Consider the following 14,880-nt stretch of genomic DNA (forward strand, 5'->3'; position numbering starts at 1 on the left):
AGACTGAATCACCAGCAACAGGATAGGGCGTCGGCTGTCTTATATCCAGTCTGATACTCCAGAGATCCAATCATTATCCTCCTCGTCAGGTGGCAGACCATTACCAATCAAACTAACCTCACCACCTCCTGTCACCACCAGAGGAAGAACGGAAGGAGAACTCCCAGCTGGTGGAGCAGAAAATGAGCTCATAACAGGAGAGGTTGTGAGATAAGATAGGGAACAGAGGCGGGTGAAGATGAGGTCTAATGTAAGTCTGTGTGGGTGGCTGTGGAGGACGACTGAGTTAGTCCAAAGGATGAGGTAAGTGACAGGAGTTTGGAGGCTGCTGGCTGGTGGGTGTCAATGGGGATGACATTAGGACCATGCAGGACTGCTGAAGTAGAGTGCCACCTGGAGGACAGACCCCAAATCACACAAGACTGCTGGAGGAGAGCGGCACCTGGAGGCCAGGCCTCGAATCACCTGTCCCACATCAGGACCATACATATTAATAATAATACATTTTATTTCTATAGCGTCGACATATTCTGCAGCACTTTACATTTCATACATGACTGCAGAGGGAGAGCATCACCTGGAGGTCGCATCCCACATCACACATTAGGACCATAAACAAGTGATGGGGGTTGGCCCACCATTCACATATCAGGACCATGCACAACTGCTGGAGGAGAGCGCCACCTGGTGGCCAGACCCTGACTCACAGATCACACATCAGGACCTATTAGAAATGCAAAAATTATTTATTTTTCTCACTTATACAACATCATCACATTCTGCAGTTTTATAGACATCATCGCTGTCCACATTGGGGCTCACAATATAGACTGCTCAAAAGAATAAAGGGAACACTCACATAAAACATCCTAGATCTGAATGAATGAAATTGAATACTTTGTTCTGTACAAAGTTGAATGTGCTGACAACAAAATCACACAAAGATCATCAATGGAAATCAAATTTATTAACCAATGGAGGCCTGGATTTGGAGTTACACACATATTAAAGTGAAATGTAATGTCCTTAAAACAAGTCAAAATCAGGCTCAGTATTGACTGTGGCCTCCACGTGCCTGTATGACCTCCCTACTGTACAACACCTCGGCTTTCTCCTGATGAGGAGGAGGATGGTTTCCTGAGGCATCTCCTCCCAGACCTGGAATAAAGCATCCGCCAACTCTTGGACAGTCTGTGGTGCAACGAGACGTTGGTGGATGGAGCGAGACATGATGTCCCAGATGTGCTTAATCGGATTCAGGTCTGGGGAACGGACGGGCCAGTCCATAGCTTCAATGCCTTCATCTTGCAGGAACTGCTGACACACTCCAGCCACATGAGAGCTGGCATTGTCCTGCATTAGGAGGAACCCAGGGCTAACTGCACCAGCATAAGGTCTCACAAGGGGTCTGAGGATCTCATCTCGGTACCTAATGGCAGTCAGGCTACCTCTGGCGAGCACATGGAGGGCTGTGTGGCACTCTAAAGAAATTTGACCCCACACCATTACTGACCCACAGCCAAACCGGTCATGCTGAAGGATGTTGCAGGCAGCAGATCGCTCTCCACAGCGACTCCAGACAGTCACGTCTGTCGCGTGCTCAGTGTGAACCCGCTTTCATCTGTGAAGAGCACAGGGCACAAGTGGCGAATTGCCAATCCTGGTGTTCTGTGGCAAATGTCAAGCATCCTGCACAGTGTTGGGCTGTGAGCACAACCCCCATCTGTGGACGTCGGGCCCTCAGATCATCCTCATGGAGTGGGTTTCTAACCGTTTGTGCAGACACATGCACATTTGTGTCCTACTGGAGGTCATTTTGCAGGGCTTTGGCAGTGCTCCTTTTGTTACTCCTTGCACAAAGACGGGGGTAGCGGTCCTGCTGCTGGGTTGTTGCCCTCCTACGGCCCCCTCCACGTCTCTGGCTGTTCTGGCCTGTCTTCTGGTAGCGCCTCCAGCCTCTGGACACTACGCTGACAGACACAGCAAACCTTCTTGCCACAGCTCGCATTGATGTGCCATCCTGGATGAGCTGCACTACCTGAACCACTTGTGTGGGTTGTAGAGTCCATCTCATGCTACCATGAGTGTGAAAGCATTACCAACATTCAAAAATGACCAAAGCATCAGCCAGAAAGCATTGGTACTGAGATGTGGTGTGTGGTCCCCACCTGCAGAGCCACTCCTTTATTGAGTGTGTCTTGATAATTGCCAATAATTTCCATCTGTTGTCTATTTTATTTGCACAACAGCATGTGAAATTGATTGTCAATCAGTGTTGCTTCCTAAGTGGACAGTTTCATTTCCCAGAAGTTTGATTTACTTGGAGTTATATTCTGTTGTCTAAGTGTTCCCTTTATTTTTTTGAGCAGTGTATATTCCCTATCAGTACGTGGAGTGTGGGAGGAAACCACCACAAACACAGGAAGAACATACAAACTCCTTCCAGTTTTATCCTTGGTAGAATTTGAACTCAGGACCCCAAAGATCCCACAGCAGGACAATGCACAACAGCTGGGGGAAGAGCGCCACCTAGAGGCCAGACTCCAAATCACACATCAGGACCATACACAGATGCTGGGGGAGAGCGCCACCTAGAGGCTAGACTCTGAATCAAAAGTCAGGACCTTACACAGCTGCTGAGGAAGATTGCCAGACTAGAGGCCAGACCCGAATAAGTCACTAGTGATGGGCGAGCACTAAAATGCTCGGGTGCTCATTGCTTGGGTTGAGCAAATTGGAATACTCGGGTACTCAGACAGAACAACGAGCCCAATGTAAGTCTATGGGAGACTTGAGCATTTTTACCGCGATCCCCCTGGGGTCCTTTAAAGGTCTAAAAATGTCTGAAAATGATGGAAACACTGCTCAAATGGCACGGGGACATTATGGGGATCGCCCCTGGAAGCATTTCTGACTCCTAGTTCACAGCTTTAAACAATGTTGTCAGAGTTTCACGCCATTTTTACCAGTGCACCAAAAAACATACCAAAACGAGACTAAAACGTATTTTGCTGAGAAATATGTAAAGGTACATCCTTTCCAGGTTAATGACTTGCATATAAAGCAAAATTATTATCCCCAGACCAAAATGTTCCTCCCCCACTTGGGCTATGTTCACACGCAGCGTTTTTGAAGCGTTTTTCAACTTTAACATTGCTTTCAACAAATACAAATGCATTCACTGGGAAATGTCATTATAGCATTTAACAACCCTTGTTCTGTCTCCGATATCTAATTTGTAATCTTTGATTATTTGTTTGATAATATTTGCAGTAATTACTAGTAGAATATAGAGAAATTTACAATTTTTCATAGACTCTATTTGTTTTCAGTGTTTCGGCTCCCTCTAGTGACCAGAGTCATATTCGCAGTCTTATCTTTCTGTTTTATATTCCAATGTCTGAATCTCCTCCCTCCTTTGCAAAGCATTATGGTAGCTTTCCCTCCACTTTCCTCCATTTTCCTTCAGCCTGCATCCAGGAAGCATCGCATCTATTCCTCTCCCCTTGCGATTGCATCGCCAGTATGTACTAATGCTTTCTGTTGCTAATTCCTGTCCTAATATTAGCCTGGTTTAATCAGTTCTGCCCCTAGTCAGCTATTAGTATGCAAATGTTCATTCATAATGTATGTTATGTATAAATGTATTTCCTCTGTACCCTGTCCTGATTGTATATTGTGTTTGTTAATAGTTTCACCGCGCCAATGAACCATCACTTTCAATAAAAGCACAGATTCAATCACAATCTCCTTATTGGACCCCAGTATAGCAGTTTAGCTTTCTGTATAGCTGCAATAAAGTCTGCTTCATTCAGTGAGGACAGAACCACCCTAGCTGTCCATGTGGTGTGTGACACATAAGCAGACACATCTTGTTTCATTTATGAAGGATGGACTCATAGAACCTATTTTTACAGCGGCATCAGGCAGCATTAATCTTCTTAAAGGGCCATTATTAATCAGTGGGTCTCCTAAACTGTTATTGCCTATGCAGTGAGCGGATGGGCTGCCAAGAATTACGATGCACCACAATACCCCTTTCATGAGAGGTACAGGAGTGCTTCCTGAAAAAATATTGCATTGAATGCAAGGCCTGCCCTACTTCAAAGTTACATGCACCCCATTAAGTTTTTCAAGCCACGTACTGGATGTCCACCGGAAAATCCACTTCTCATTATTCATTTCGTAATTCCAATCTATTTTCTTATGCATAGTATGCAAGGCCTGCCCTGCTGCCAAGTTATCTGTACCCCAATATGCCTTTGAAACCACATACTGGATGGGCACAGGAAAATCCACTTTACATTATTCATTTTGTACTTGGGTCACCCTCCCAGGGCTGTGGGGTACTCGGTACCTGGCCGGTATCAGTGGGATGTGTCACAGTGGCGATGACCCGGACCGTGGCCCTGGGCGCTCAAGTAATAGGAAGATGTGAATATTATTAAATGAATAGTTCGTGACGCCACCTGTGGTGTTCGGCAAGAGAGGTGTTAAGCCAACGCTGCAGACAGATCCTCTGGGACAGATGGTGTGGTGCAGCAAGGACGGTATAGCCCTCCACAGGCAGGGCTGTTGTCCCAGGGCAGTGTAGATGTGGAGACACTTAGGTGATGTAGTGTCTGGCGCAGGGGATGTAGCAGTGTCAGGTGGACGGACGCAGGAAGAAATGGAGGACACCAGGGCATGTAGTTCCAAAGCTTTACTCACAGTCTGTAGTGCCCGCTTCTGTGCCGTGTCCTCCGGGCCAGGGACTCAGTCAACCTCCAGGCAAGATAGAAGCTCCCTTCCACACTCCACCAAGTTATGTGCCTTTCCTGAACGTCTCCTCTATAGCGCCTTTAAGTGTGAAGATCTCCAGTACTGTGTTACACTGAAGTTCCTCCTGACAGATGTTCCCAAGAACTCTACTTGCACAGCAGACAGCTGTAGCCTGCTTCGGAGACTCTCTACTCCTAAGTCCCGGCTCTCTATCCGTATTGCTGTTGTGCCCTCAAGTCTTAGAAGGGAGTAGATAATTTACAGCCCACTCCTCCACCGGTGTCTGCTGCAGAACCATTAGCGTCCATACAACCTCAGAGACCGGGCACTGGCCTTGCGCCTAGGGCCCCACTTTGTCTAAAACCGGCTCTGTCTGCAGGGGTTATAAAACTACCAGCCGTACCACCACCAGCATGATCAGGCACATGGCAGCAAAGCAACAGACCTTGTTGAACATCAGGCTCCATAAACAGTGTCTGCGTGTGATACCACCGCTTCTTCCACTGTTGTGCGTGCAAGGCAATCCCGTCCACAGTGCATGTGAAGATGTCTCCTGTTCTGCACCTGTTGTTGACCATAGTTAAATTGCACCATAATCTTGTCCCAGAGCAGATTTCAGTTGTCCATACCCTAGTCATTGGACCGTAAGCGGAAAGACGCAGCCAACGGCCCACAGGCTACAGCACTAAATTCACAAATTTGTGTTCTGATTGCGCTGGAAATGTTGCATTCTAGGCTCTTGGGAAACGGACGCTTTCCGCAACCTGATGGTGGCGACCGTAACAAGGTACTCGGTCTCAACACAGCACTATTAGACAAGCAAGCATGTGTCCCACAACATTACCCGTGCCATCAACAATGCAGGTACAGGGAAAGTGCACCTAACCACGGGCACGTGGACAAGTGATTGTGGGCAGGGACGGTACATCTTGCTGACGGCACACTGTGTTTGCATAGAAAAAGTCATGACCCAGTCGGACATTGTGAGACCATGTCACAGATGTATGGAGGAGACAGTTCGGGGAAGGCTTTGTATGTCATACTTACGGTTTTGAACTGTAGCCTATGGGCAATAGGAAGACAGTGAAGGGCATGGCAGAGAGGAGAGGCTTTGGAATATCGGAGGGACACTTGGATTACTCTGGCAGCATAGATTCGAGTGGTGCAACAGTGCTCGATAGGAGGGTACAGTGTATAAGGTTGCAATACTCGAGGCGGGAGATCATGAGGGCGTGCACAAACATTTTTTAAGTTTCTTGTAATGTATGGATCCAGGAAATGTTTTTGAGTTCTAATGCACAGGAGGAGGCAAGGGCTTTGATATGTAGTTTGAAAGAGAGGGCAGAGTTGAGGATCACCCCGAGGCCACGAACATGTGGGAATGTTTGTCCCGGTGTGCTATCCCGGCATTACACAGGCACGTGTCCCACACCATTAACAGTGCCCTCCACAACTCTGGTACTTGGAAAGTCCACCTAAGCACAAACACATGGACAAGTGATTGTGGCCAGGGACGATACACCTCACTGAGGGTACACAGGATTAATATAGTGGAATGCGTGACACACTCCGACCTTGGTATGGTGGCCGTCCTCACAAACACAGAGTATTGGGAGCCCTACGTCAATCTAGGTTGCCCCCCCACAGTGTACAGCTCCTGCACCTCCTCTTCAGCCTACAGTTCCAAAAGGTAGCACATCAGTCACGAGCTAGAAGTACTGTAGCACTGCCTAATCAAAGCTCTGAAACAGCAGACATATCGGTGGATGAGACCGCTGAACCCTCAGCCAGGCATGTTTGTGTGTAACATTGGGTGGAACCTGGTGGCTGCTCTTTGGCGAGGCGAGCTCACACATGTGCTATGCCTGGCTCATGCACTTAACCTAATTGGTTAACGTATTTTGAAAAGCGACATGCAGCTGGCAGATCTGTTGGTAAAAATACAACGCTCTAAATACCTATTTTAGAAAGTCAGCTGCAGCTTCATCCACCCTTGCCGTGATTCAGCAGCGCTTGCTGCTTCTGGCTCACCAACTGGTGTGTGATGCCCCCAGGCCTTGGAACTCTATACTGCAGATGTAGGAAAAGATTTCTGAGCAGAAGAGGAAAGTTTTTGACTAATCTACCAGCAACAACAAGGTTGTCGGTATTCAGTTCTGTCTTCACACATAACATCTGAGGTGTGGACATGGAAGTCTGACATGTGTACCATCCTCCAAAATTTTGAGGAATCCGCCAAGAGCATCAATGACACAATAATTAATGTTTCCATCCTGCTTACCTGTGTTCTAATTTGAATATTGAGAGTTATTATAGAGCGAAAACATATGTACAGTTTAAGTTTCAAACACAACAGTCCTAAATAACAGCGATAACAATAATCCAATAATTAAACCCAAATAAAACTACCATGCTTGTGACAGCTTACAATTTACACCAAGTAACAAAGATAACAATAATTTAACCCAAACAAAACAATCCTGCTCGTGACAACTTACAATCTAAAATGAGGTGGGGAAGATAAAAAAAAAATACAAGGGTGTATTTACAAGAAGTATTAACAATGATGTTTGATGTTTACTGAAGTTCGTTGTAAGTGTTGTAGGCCTGAGGACAAGGAGGAGGAGGACAGCATGGTCAGTCGTCCCATTGGTGACGACACCAAGTCTTGCCTGTTAGCAGTCTGGAACGCATTGGGCTGACTTTATGTTATGGTGCCTTTCTTGTGACCCTCGCGCTCTCAAAATTTTGCATGACAGACAGGCAATACTGATTTGTGACACTTCTAGACCCACGGTAATCAGAGAACTTTATATCTCTTAGTTCTGAGGCAGACAGCTGTACTAAAATGTTGCAGTACCAGAGGGCCCTTATAGCAGAATTATTAATAAAATTACTATCTCAAACACTGACGGCAGAGGACACAGTTCATTAGCCAACCAAGGAGTACAGGTGAGAGAGACACAACTCCAATACAGCAGAGGCAGTGGAACAATGGCAAAGTTCTGGTAGAGTTTGAACAGACCCTCTCATCACCCTGACACAGAGGCGCAGGGTACTGTCACAAGGAATGCAATGTTTTGGAAGATGCTGAGGGTGTACCTTGCTGACCGTACTAACGCTCTCTGTCATTCCTCTGTGCCTTATAAATATCGGTTATCCAAGCTGGACATGTGGCATGAACTGTCTCTCTCAACTGTGCAGGGTGCAGTTGGGCCCATCTGGTCTTGCAAACTGCGGCGTATGTACACATGGCATGCATTTTGATAGCGCTGGGCAGCCCGCCTGAGCTAATAGAAGGGTGTCACTACTAGGCTGGCCTGGATGCTGTGCATGGCCTTAGTGTGAACAGCGCCGCATGCAAGTGTTTTGCTGTGCATTAACATACCAGGCAACCGCCCCCTCCATATATTGGTAGGCTGTGAGCGGTTGTTTTATATCGGTATTCATGCACCTGTGTTGCCATCTTAACTATATGGGTCCACTGCATCCTGATAGTGCATTTGTCTGGAGGCCTATACGGGTAAACCTCTTTGCTCTTTTTGCTGTTTCACACTTCTGACCTCCCCCACCTTTGTAAATCCCATGGTAAATGGTCGGGGGTCGCCGGCCACCTGCGGCTATTGTAATTTATGTCTGGCGTCTTAATTGGAGCCTGCTATCTACTGGCCCACCACATATTGATTGTCCTGTCCTCTGTATGTATATATATATATATATATATATATATATATATATATATATATATATATTCTGAAATCGGTGAGTAAAATATTGTCACACTGGAAATACACAAATACACACCTCTCTGTCGTCATGCCTGGGGGGGTGTGGGCGTCCCCCTCTGTGTATGTTTAACATTACAACTGGTCATATACAGTCCTTGGGTGTTCATATGGGTGGCTAATTATATAAAATTGGAGTTGTGGATATCTAGACTTCCCTACATGTCGTATACACCGGGTTTTATTACCCTTTTTTCTTACACTGGAAATACGTGGAGAAGCAGTGATCTTTTATATGTTCCCATGTTACAAAGACTTTCGAGCCAGCATCCTTCATCCAGAAGTGAGGAAAAGCAGAGTGGACCTCCTGAAACATGGGGTGGTAATGTAAGAGGTATTACAGCACAGAAGACCCCGTTACCCTGACGTTTAAAAGGAGCCCATGCATTGTCTAGAACTGAAGATAGAGATTTTGACGTTTCAGCTGCATTTCAAGAGATGGCAATTGGAGAGCGTGGTGGTCGGACATGTGACTTCTACACCACCACAGGAGCTGCCGCCTCTCCACCACCCAATTTGCCGCACCCCCCACCTTCTGTCTCTTTCCCATTCTCCCACAGAATGTAAGTCTGCAAGGACAAGGTCCTCTCCCCTAAGTAACAGTCTGTCATTGTAATATTTTTTGTTTAAACGATATTTATTCCTTTGTATGTAACCCCTTGTCATGTACGGCACCATGAAATTAATGGCGCTATATAAATAACTAAATAATAATACTAATAATAATACTACAGTATATGGGTGTTTCCTAGAGACAATCCAGCAAACATGTTATAGAAGGATTTTTTTTCTATAACAACTCTGTTCAGCTGTGCACAAACTTTGTCAAATTGGTAGCTATACCCCAGTGGGTGTTGGCACAGTTTCATGTTGACTACAGTTCCCAGATGTTATCTAGGTCCCTAATCTCTCTCTACTTCAGTAGCATGATGAATTATTTGCAAAAGCACGTGGTATTGGTGTAGCTGTTGTTTTCTTGCCAAAGAAACTCAATAACATCAATGAGGTGGATAGCCGCACACGGAATGGAGAAATAGTAAAGATGACAATTGACAAGTAGTTTCACATTTGAGGTAAAACACAATTCAACAATTTCCTTTAATTCTTACAACGCATTATATTCAAAAGCCTTGAAGAAAAAGATGAATATATTGTGAAGCCTATAGGTATGAATCAGAGGCGTAGCTAGGGTTTTGGTTCAGGGGCGGGCGAAACTTCTGAGTGGGCCCCTAATTAGGTAACTTTGATTACAACTTGGTGACGCACCCCAATAGTGGAGGAGAACCTCAGCAGATGACCATGCTGCTACTGAAAATAATCTATATAAAGACCAATATTGATATTAACGCATTATGGTCAGTGGTAAATACCAGTCCTACAGAACATATAAGTGATTCCTGCACAGTTATAGTTGGTGTCTTAGGCTAGTTTCACACTTGCTTTTTTTTGCAGCGCGTTTTTCCCGCAAAAAAACGCATTGAAAAAACGCATACAAAAGCATACAACTGCTGCGTTTTTTTCAAGCATTTTTATGAGCATGCATGAAAAAAACGCAGCGTTTTTATGCGTTTGTATGCGTTTTTACCGCGTTTGCGGTTTTTTCCAACATTAGGTGGCCCCTCACACTAACCCAAACCATGACTTTACTAACCCTAACCCTAACCCTGACCCTAACCCTTAACCAAACCATACTTAACCCTAATCCTGACCCTAACCCTGACCCTAACCCTTAACCAAACCATACTTAACCCTAACCCTGACCCAAACCCCAACCCTAACCCTGACCCTAACCCTAAACCCCCTTAACTAACCCTAACTCTAACCCAAACCCCTAAATTCCATGGTTAAAAAAAAAAAACGCATATGCAAAAAAATGCATACATGAGCATGCCAGTGCGCACATATGCGCATCCATAGGCTATAATGGCCATTTTTAGCGCAAAACGTGCGCATATGTGCGCATGCGCTTTTTTGCAGGGCCAAAAAATGCAACATGCTGCGTCTGGAAAATACAAACGCACACCCCAAAAAAACGCAGCGCATGAAAATCGCATACATGCGCTTACAAGCGCGCAGGTATGCGCACCCATGTTAAATATAGGGGAAAAAACGCATGCGCACATATGCGTTTTTTTCCAGCGCTAAAAAACGCAAATGTGAAACCAGCCTTACCGCTGACGTTCTTTCTGATGGAATTGTTCACTTTTCACGTCTTTTCCATCTTGCCCAGACCGACATGACAACTCCTCCAGCCATGACTCCGCTACAGAGAATACAACAACGACACATTTCACTTCTCATATTCCAGCCCCATCACCATCTCCAACCTGCACAAACCCCTCATCCTGCTAATACCCCAATGCTGAGCCGCTGCTGCCGTATGCGTCCCTATTACTGCACCTGATAACCCAATACTGAGCCGCTGCTGCCGCCGTATGTGTCCCTATTACTGCACCTGATACCCCAATGCTGAGCCGCTGCTGCCATATGTGTCCCTATTACTGCACCTGATACCCCAATACTGAGCCGCTGCTGCCGTATGTGTCCCTATTACTGCACCTGATACCCCAATACTGAGCTGCTGCTGCCGTATGTGTCCCAATTACTGCACCTGATACCCCAATGCTGAGCCACTGCTGCCGTATGTGTCCCTATTACTGCACCTGATACCCCAATGCGAAGCCACTGCTGCCGTATGTGTCTCTATTACTGCACCTGACACCCCAATACTGAGCCGCTGCTGCCATATGTGTCCCTAATACTGCACCTGATACCCCAATGCTGAGCCGCTGCTGCCGCATGTGTCCCTATTACTGCACCTGATACCCCCTATATGCACGTGACTCCGCTCCGCACCCCCTATACACACACGGCTCCACTCCGTTCACCTTGTACACATGCAGCTCAGCTCCGCACACCTTGTACACACGCAGCTCCGCTTCATACACCTCGTACACATACGGCTCCGCTCCGTACACCTCGTACACATACGGCTCCGCTCCGTACACCCCATACACACTCGACTCCGCTCCATACACCTTGTACACACGCGGCTCAGCTTCATACACCTCGTACACATACGGCTCCTCTCTGTACACCCCATACACACACGGCTCTACTCTATACACCTTGTACACACGCGGCTCGGCTTCATACACCTCGTACACATACGGCTTCGCTCTGTACACCCCATACACACACGGCTCCGCTCCATACACCTTGTACACAAATCGCTCCGCTCACCCCATACACACGTGGCTCCGCTCCTCCGTACACCTCATACATGCATATCTCTGCTTCGTACACCTTCTACACACACAGCTCTGCTACATCCACCCTGTAAACCCCTCCTGACCCCACACATAAACTTCACCTCATCCAGCACCATGGAAACCAGCACAGCAGAGTCCTGCAGCCACTGAAGCCCCTGATCATGTGACCCCTGACCCCGCCCCTCCTGTGACCTCATCACAGGTCCTGTGCGCACAGAATAGTCCAGGACGACATTGCTGGCATCGGGGCCCCCCATCGCCTTCTCAGGGGCCCATAGTGGCCGGGAAGCAGAGTAGGAAGATTCTCCCTGTTCTGCCGCAGAATGTAACTGTAAGGGCGCGCTGTGCACGCCAATACAGTTACAGTAGTGTAGCTCCGGTGGACCCCTCAGAGCGCGGGGCCCGGGGCCACCGCCCCCCGGTTGCTACGCTACAGGTATGAATAATTAATCACACCAATGATATTACATAATTCTAAACATACACAGCCTATCAGAGGTGAAATCATTTTCCACTAAAAATTTAAAGTATCAGACTAGTGTCATCTTGTGGAATGATATAAGCCACAAAGCCCTTCAAATTGAAACTGTGGGGATGTACTATAGAATTTTCTCTTGAAAATTGGAAGAACATGCCCTCTATGCTGCTTGCATTAAAGAACTGATTTGCCAGATATGGGCAGAGTCAGGATGACCGGTCCACGGGAAACTGTGCTGCGCAGGTTCTGGACCTGTTTTGGCTGCGTCCCCTGTTTACCGGCGGAAGGAATAGGGGAACGGACAGGCCCCATTACACAGAAAGAGGGGTTGTGTTTAGACAGGGAACAAGCCCAGAAGCTGAGGGGCAAAAAGGGAGTGAGTCCCCAGCTGTGACTGTGTGAGCAGCAAGGGGGGCAGTGCAACATGCACCCGAAGCGCCGACGCAGAAAAATGCAGCAGACAGACAGACCTGGTGACCTAGAGGCAGGGGGCCAGCTTAAGAGAAAGCGGGCAAGACAGCAATGATTTTTGGTGTGGACAAGCAGCGCATAGGAGGCTGAGTAGCATGCTCTGTCCTTAGAGCAGTGGTGCTGCAAAGGACTGTTCACGTAGTCTCTCGCCACTAAAACCAGTACTGCAATTTAGCAAGGCGCCGTTTGCCCAGTAACCACCAGACAGCAAGGCGTCATGAGCTCCTTGACTGTGATTTATTGCTTTTAGGTACAGTACTCCTCCCAAAGCGCTGTCCCCTTTTGTATGCATGATTACAGAATTCCTGGCAGAACTGCTCTCTATTGGGCAACCAGACCCCCTGGTCATAGCCGCCCCTATCATACCTCCCAACTTTTGAAGAAGGGAAAGACGGACAAAGACTGCGGCGCGCGCAGCACGCCGCTGTAAATTTTGGCCACGCCCAACCACACCCATTTCACAACTAGTCACACCCATGTCCACACCTAATCGCACCCATTTAGCACTGCTGATCACACTGACTGGTACTGAGGGCACAGTGGCTGGCATTATGGGCACACTGACTGGCACTAAGGAAGAGAGAAAACAGAGAGAGAAAAAAGAAAACAGAGAGAGCGAGAAAGAAAGGGGAAAGAAAGAAAGAACAGTGAGAGACAAAGAAAGAACAGTGAGAGACAGAGAAAGAACAGAGAGAGAAAGAAAGAGGGGAAAGAAAGAAAGAACAGAGAGAGACAGAGAAAGAACAGAGAGAGAAAGAAAGAAGTAAAGAAAAGAAAGAAAGAAAGAACAGAGAGAAAGAGAGGAAAGAAAAAGAAAGAAAGAGTGGAAGAAAGAACAGAGAGAGAAAAAAGAAAGATTAGAGAGAGAAAGAAAGAACAGAGAGAGAATGAAAGAACAGAGAAAGAAAGAAAAAGAGAGAAAGAAATAAAGAAAGATTCTATAAAGATACTATAGCAGCCCGGCTCCCATTGTAGTGCCCACCTGAGCCTCCCGATGCAGGACCTATCATGATCCGCTCACATGGCCGACATCCCCGATTCCAAGGCGATCCTGCTGTCTGCGCTGTCGGAGGAGGACACGGTGATGGATCTGAAGCATTCCTGGTTCCGTCACAATCTCCTCAAGAAATTATCTCATTTCCGGTCAGCTTCCAGCACATCACTTCAGGTGGAACGTCATGTGTGTGTTTTAAAATGCTCCTCGGGGCTCCGCCGTGTACTCCTGTGTCCGTGGGAAAAGCCCGCTTTGTACACACTTGGCTCCGCTCTGTACATCCCGTACACATATGGCTCCACTCCATACGTACACGCGTGGCTCCTCTCCGTACACCTCGTACACGCGCGGCTCCGCTCCGTACACCTCGTACACGCGCGGCTCCGCTCCGTACACCTCGTACACGCGCGGCTCCGCTCCGTACACACGCGGCTCCGCTCCGTACACCTCGTACACACGCGGCTCCGCTCCGTACACCTCGTACACACGCGGCTCCGCTCCGTACACCTCGTACACACGCGGCTCCGCTCCGTACACCTCGTACACACGCGGCTCCGCTCCGTACACCTCGTACACACGCGGCTCCGCTCCGTACACCTCGTACACACGCGGCTCCGCTCCGTACACACACGGCTCCGCTCCGTACACCTCGTACACACACGGCTCCGCTCCGTACACCTCGTACACACACAGCTCTGCTACATCCACACTGTAAATCCTGACCCCACACATACTTACCTCAACCAGCACCATGACAACAGCAAAGCAGAGTCTTGCAGACGGTAGAGGCAAGGCTGAGCGCACAGGACCTGTGATGAGGTCACAGGATGGGGCGGAGTCAGGGGTGATATGATCGGGGGTCTGGACAAAGGCTCCTGATCATGTGACCCCCTGACTCCTCCCCTCCTGTGATCTCATCACAGGTCCTGCGAACAGAGCGAGTAGGCAAGCGAGTGCGACGCTGTGAGTGGCTGCGGGGGGAGGGGGTCTCATGCTACGGCGAGGATGGGGGGCGAGGATGGGGTGCGAGGGGGGGGCGTGGCGGCTTATCTCCCTGCAGTGCGGGAGGAACTTGAATCTATCACCGCCGCGGGCACGGCGGCAGGAGCAACAGTGGCC

The sequence above is a fragment of the Dendrobates tinctorius genome, unplaced genomic scaffold (genome assembly GCF_039654945.1).
Source record: "Dendrobates tinctorius isolate UK_male_01 unplaced genomic scaffold, ASM3965494v1 ptg000189l, whole genome shotgun sequence".
NCBI classification, from domain to species: domain Eukaryota; kingdom Metazoa; phylum Chordata; class Amphibia; order Anura; family Dendrobatidae; genus Dendrobates; species Dendrobates tinctorius.